Source organism: Calypte anna, chromosome 1 (assembly GCF_003957555.1).
Source record: "Calypte anna isolate BGI_N300 chromosome 1, bCalAnn1_v1.p, whole genome shotgun sequence".
Classification (NCBI taxonomy): domain Eukaryota; kingdom Metazoa; phylum Chordata; class Aves; order Apodiformes; family Trochilidae; genus Calypte; species Calypte anna.
The window spans coordinates 78,897,372-78,903,371 of NC_044244.1; positions in this window are offsets into that span (position 1 = coordinate 78,897,372).

Genomic DNA, 6,000 nt, shown 5'->3' on the forward strand with positions numbered 1-6,000 from the left:
TTGAGAAAATGTGTACTATAAGCCAGTGTGTATAAGTGGTATGTTTGTTTGGTAGGAAATGAAGTTTTCAGTGTGACTGAAAATAATTTTCCTTTCCTCAAAAGAAAAGGAAAAAAATTGTTTTATCTGTCATATACCCCCTAGTTTAGTGATGTAACTATGGGTGTTTCATACTTGCATTGATTTCTGCTTTTTGTGTTGTAGATCAATGGTCTCTGAACCGCTTTGTTTGGGCATCCCTTGAGTAAAATGTTTTGAACATATGCACCCAATTTATGTATATTTATTTATAAATTATATACATGTGCTACTGCACTCATGTGCATTAAAAACGTGCATAAAAGCAGAATTGAACAAGTATAAGGATAAAGTAGACAATATTTAAATTTTTAAATTTTATTAATGATACAGAAATGTTTTCTTCCTGCACCGCAATGGATTGCTTCATGCCCACCCCACTTTGAAGACTACTGATGCAGATAATTTATTTAAAGATTCACAAAACGCACAGGAGTGTGGAAGCTACTGGCACCTTCCCTCTGCATTTTTTTCTGTTCTGCCAGGTTTGATTCTTCTGTTCAATTACCAGCTCAGAAATCACATTCAGATATTTGTTAAAGAAATGTTGAAAAGAGTGAAAAAAAACTTATTATCTCTGAATCTGAGAAAACATGGATGAGTGGAAAAGTAGGAGGGAGCTAGGGAGGGAGTATAAGAAACCCTGCTCTGTCGTGCAGACAAAACTGCCAATGGAACTGTCATGAAACAAGGAAACAGACTTAAAACAGGGTTGTGTTGCTAGAGAGGAAGCTGTTGTATCTTGTAACACCCGAGTCAGATCCTGTTGGTTGCTGAGGAGTAATACTGAAGACCAAATGGAGTAAGTCAGTGTATTACTCCTGGTCTGTGTGATGGGCTACGTACTTTTTTCAGCTGTGCTTCTGTGTCATGCTTGAAGGTTTAGCATCTAAAATAGTTATGTTGTTAAGTCACTTCAAGACATCAGATGTAGCTGCGCTTTCTTTGATGCTGTTTGTGAGCTGTGTGGGGACAGAACATTTTACATGTTCTGTGGGAAGTGTGAAACATGATGCCTGTCACCATAGCTATAAATTGAAAGAACACTAATTTCATATTCAGGTCCTCTTACTGCATATAAGTACAAGCGTATAGCAGTAACACCTTCCCCCAACTGGGTTCTTGATCAGGTTCTTCAGCCTTGTCAGCCATCTGGCTTAAGTCAGCCGTAGGTAAAGCAATAAATCTCCTTGGATTTTAAGGATACAAATCATAAAAACACTTCAGACCTATTCAGGAGGTCTTGTGAGAACCAGGGTAGGGACATCTTTAATTTTCTCATTGACTACAGAGATGAATGCTAATGTGTTGCCATATGCTGCTTACCTAGACTACCTCCTGGCATCTTGTCCTGGGTTGGAGTGATGCTGAACTAGAGGCTAGGGAAGGGAGAGGTAGTGCTATCAAAATAGGAGCAAAGACTGAATGACAGTGCCATTGAACAGCCAGTGGGTTTGCCTTATATTCTTGCCTTAAACTATGTGCACCAAGACAGAAACTCCCATGTAAGTGGGCCTTGTGTGTGCTTTATCAGAAATCAGCCTGGTTAGAAGTTGATGCATGTTGCATGCAGTGGCTGTGCATGTGGTCTTGAACTTGCTGCATTCTAACTCCCTGCACTGTGACTTTTCCTACAGTCTCCTTGCTTGTCAAGCAAGAGCTCTATTTGCAGTCCTCAGAAGGAGAAGACTGCAAAAGCAACTGGGTAATGTGTGAGGGAAATTGCAGCAGTATCACGTGCATGCGTGGTGCACAGCTGATACTAAGAATACAGACCCAAAACTTTTTAGGAGTGTGTTGTCTCAAGAGCCTAGTTACATGATCCAAAGTCACAGAGGCAGAACAGCCTCACAGGTTGCTGGCTACTTAGCAGATGGCTGGCAGTAAGTGATAAACCTTCTACCCCAACTGCATAGGAATATGTCTAACCATGAACAGATAGTTTGGGTAAAATGGCTAGTGACTATCAGATGCTACGTGTTGTATAGGTGCTATAATTGGAGTGGTTTGGATCATGTGACAGTGTCTTACTTCATCTTCACACTTTGTTAGTATTTAAAGCCTGCAGTATTCTTGTATAACTAGTGCAATTTTTAGAAGGGAAGACATAATAATTTACTTGTGTCCTTTTTTTTGTTTTGCTTCAGATCTTAAATCACAAGTAAATAGAGGCCTTGTGGACCAAGTGAAGGATGTCTTTTCCCTTGGAGGTTCTCCACCAGCACTGAAATAATCGATGAAGAAGTTCATGAAGACCTGATGAAATATTTCCTGTGCTTATTTTTCTTTTCTCAGAAAGGTCAACCTGCTTTTCTAGTGTCACTAGATGAGGACTGATAGGCCAAGTGATGGACAAAACCTTTTGTCTTCCTCTGTATTGAACAGTGCTCTACTAACACAAAATATAAGAAGGGCTGTTTTTATAGTTAGAATTTAGAAATTAACAAAGTCATTGGTTTGCATGAATATGGATAGAACAAAAACTAATCATCTTTCTTTGCAGTTTTGGATCAGTACATTTCCATAGAGTCATAGAATCATAGAATTGGCTGGGTTGGAAGGGACCTCAGAGATCATCGAGTCCAACCCTTGATCCACTACCGCTGCAGTTACCAGACCATGGCACTGAGTGCCACATCCAGTCTCTTTAAATATCTCCAGGGATGGAGAATCCACTACTTCCCTGGGGAGCCCATTCCAATGTCTGATCACCCTCTTGGTAAAGAAATTATTTCTAATGTCCAACCTAAACCTCCCCCAGCACAACTTAAGACCATGCCCTCTTGTCTTGCTGAGAGTTGCCTGGGAAAAGAGACCAACCCGCACCTGGCTACACCCTCCTTTCAGGTAGTTGTAGAGAGCGATGAGGTCTCCTCTGAGCCTCCTCTTCTCCAGGCCGAACAGCCCCAGCTCCCTCAGCCTCTCCTCATAGGGTCTGTGCTCGAGTCCTTTCACCAACCTAGTTGCTCTCCTTTGGACCTGCTCCAGCACCTTGATCTCCTTCCTAAACTGAGGGGCCCAGAACTGGACACAGTACTCAAGCTGTCGCCTCACTGGTGCTGAGTACAGGGGCAATGGTCAGAAGAGACACCGTTCCTCCACCAGCAGTTCCAGATGGACACAAGTTTACATTCGCTCATCTCAGTTCTCCAGCAGAAACTTGGTGCTACAGACAAATGTTCTCCAAGGTAGCTATCACCTGGGCATGGCAAAAGACTGGGAAACTGATAATCTCCTGATGGTGACTGGCTGTGTGGTAGAACTACAATTCAATTTGTTGTTGCACTAGAACAAAGCTGCTGCTATCAGCAGTGGCTTAGGGTTTTTTTCGTAGAACTTCTGATACTTTTTGAACTTCTAGGGTTCTTTTTTGTGTCTTATCTTCTTCACATCAAGAGATGTGAAGCAGCAGCTAGCTTTCAGAGGGCAGGCGTGAGGCAGGCGCGAGGGCAGGCAGGGAGCAATTACTAGCTACATACATCATGGTCACAACGCGGCCAAAAACCTTAGTGAAAAAGAATGTGGGGACTCAGACGGAGCTCCCAAGCAGGCATGCAGCAGTGCAGGTCTCTGGCTGCAGTGAATGCCTGTGCCTGGCACTGGTATCAAAGGGAACCAGTGACAGCGCATGTGTGCGGTGTGAGCAAGTAAATGATCTCCTCAGGCAGGTGGTTAAACTGACAGAGGAGGTGGAGAGACTGAGAACCATTAGAGAATGTGAGAGGGAAATAGACTGGTGGAATCACACCCTGAGGCAGGGGCAAATGGGAGAGGTTGAGGAAGTGATGGATCCCCCCCCCTCCTGTCACCAGATAGAAGGAGAGGGCTTAAGAGATATAAATGAATGGAAGGAGGTCCGGCCTCAGAAGGGCACGAAAAAATCCTCCCAACCCCCTCCACCCTCCCAATTGCCCTTGAAGAATAGGTATGAGGCCTTGGAAATTCAGGGACAAGAAAACGTAGTTACAGAGGTAGACTTACCTAGTGAACCACCTAGGACTCGTCAGTCACCCCATGTCCTTAGGACTTCTTCAATCAAGAAGGAAAGGAGAGTAGTTGTGGTGGGTGACTCCCTTCTGAGGGGGACAGAAGGGCCCATCTGTCGACCGGACCCATCCCACAGGGAGGTCTGTTGCCTCCCTGGGGCTCGGATTAGAGATGTTAAAAGGAAACTCCCTAATCTTGTGGGTTCCTCTGATTACTATCCACTGCTGATTTTTCAGGTTGGCAGTGATGAAATTATCACAAGAAATGTAAGGGCAATGAAGAGTGACTTCAGGGCCCTGGGACAGCTAGTTAGGGGGTCTGGAGCGCAAGTAGTGTTTGCCTCCATCCCTCCTGTAAGAATGGGTGGGGAGGTATATAGGAAGAGTTTACAGGTCAATGAGTGGCTAAGAGACTGGTGCCAAAGACAGGGTTTTGGTTTTTTTGATCACGGAATGCTATATGAGACACCTGGCCTGGTGATGGCAGGTGGGATGCACCTGTCGCAGAGGGGGAAGGGGCTTTTGGGGCAGGACTTAGCAGGGCTCATTGAGAGAGCTTTAAACTAGATGTGAAGGGGGAAGGGGAGAAAACTGGGTCTGTCAGGGACAAACACAAGAGGAACGAACCGGGGCCCGAAGGCAGGTGGTCTAGGGAGGATTTAGTCCCACCAGTGTGCTCTGTTTGTTTCCTGAAATGTCTGTATGCTAATGAACGCAGCATGGGGAATAAGCAAGAAGAGTTAGAGGTCAGTGTACGGGCTAAGGGTTATGATCTGGTAGCGATAACAGAGACATGGTGGGATAGGTCACATGACTGGAGTGTGGCCATGGATGGTTATGTGCTTTTTCGGAAAGATAGGGAGGGGAAACGAGGTGGTGGAGTTGCTCTTTATGTGAGAGAGCAACTAGAATGTGTTGAGTTTTGTGCAGGGGCTGATGAGGGGCAAGTTGAAAGTTTGTGGGTAAGAATTAAGGGGAAGGCTGGTGTGGGTGATACAGTTGTGGGGGTCTACTACAGACCTCCTGATCAAGGCGAGGAGGTTGATGAGGCCTTCTCCAGGCAGCTGAAAGCAGCCTCACAACTTCAGTCCCTAGTCCTCATGGGGGATTTTAACTACCCCAATATCTGCTGGTTGACTCACACAGCCAGCCTTTCACAGTCTAGGAGGTTCCTCCAGTGCATTGATGATAACTTCTTAATGCAAATGGTGGGCAAGCCGACTAGAAGAGGAGCGCTGCTGGATCTTGTACTAACCAACAAGGAGGGCCTTGTTGAAGCAGTGGTGGTCAATGGCAACCTTGGCTGCAGTGATCATGAGATGGTAGAGTTCAGGATCCTGTGTGGAAGGAACAGAATACCCAGTAGGACCAGAACCCTGGACTTCCACAGGGCAAACTTTGGCCTCCTCAATCAACTGTTAAAAGAAATCCCATGGGACAGGGCGTTAAGAGATAAAGGGGCTCAAGATAGCTGGTCAATATTCAAGGACCACTATTTGCAAGCACAGGATCAGAGCATCCCTATGGTTAGGAAATCTAGTAAGGGAGCTAGGAGACCAGCATGGTTAAAAAAGGAACTGCTGGGAAAACTTAAGTGGAAAAGGAAAATCTACAGATCATGGAAGGGGGGGCTGGTCACTTGGGAGGAATATAGGACTGTTGTCAGAGGATGTAGGGAGGCAATTAGGAAAGCTAAGGCCTCCTTGGAACTTAACCTTGCAAGTCAGGTTAAGGATAATAGAAAGGGCTTTTTCAAATACATAGCTAGCAAAACTAACACTAGAGGCAATATTGGCCCTCTAAGGAATGAGCTGGGAGCCCTGGTGACAGAGGATATAAAGAAGGCAGAGGTGCTGAATGCCTTCTTTGCCTCTGTCTTTACTCCTGCAGGGTTTCTGCATGAGCCCCAGATTCATTTAGCCCCAGAAGTAGTCAA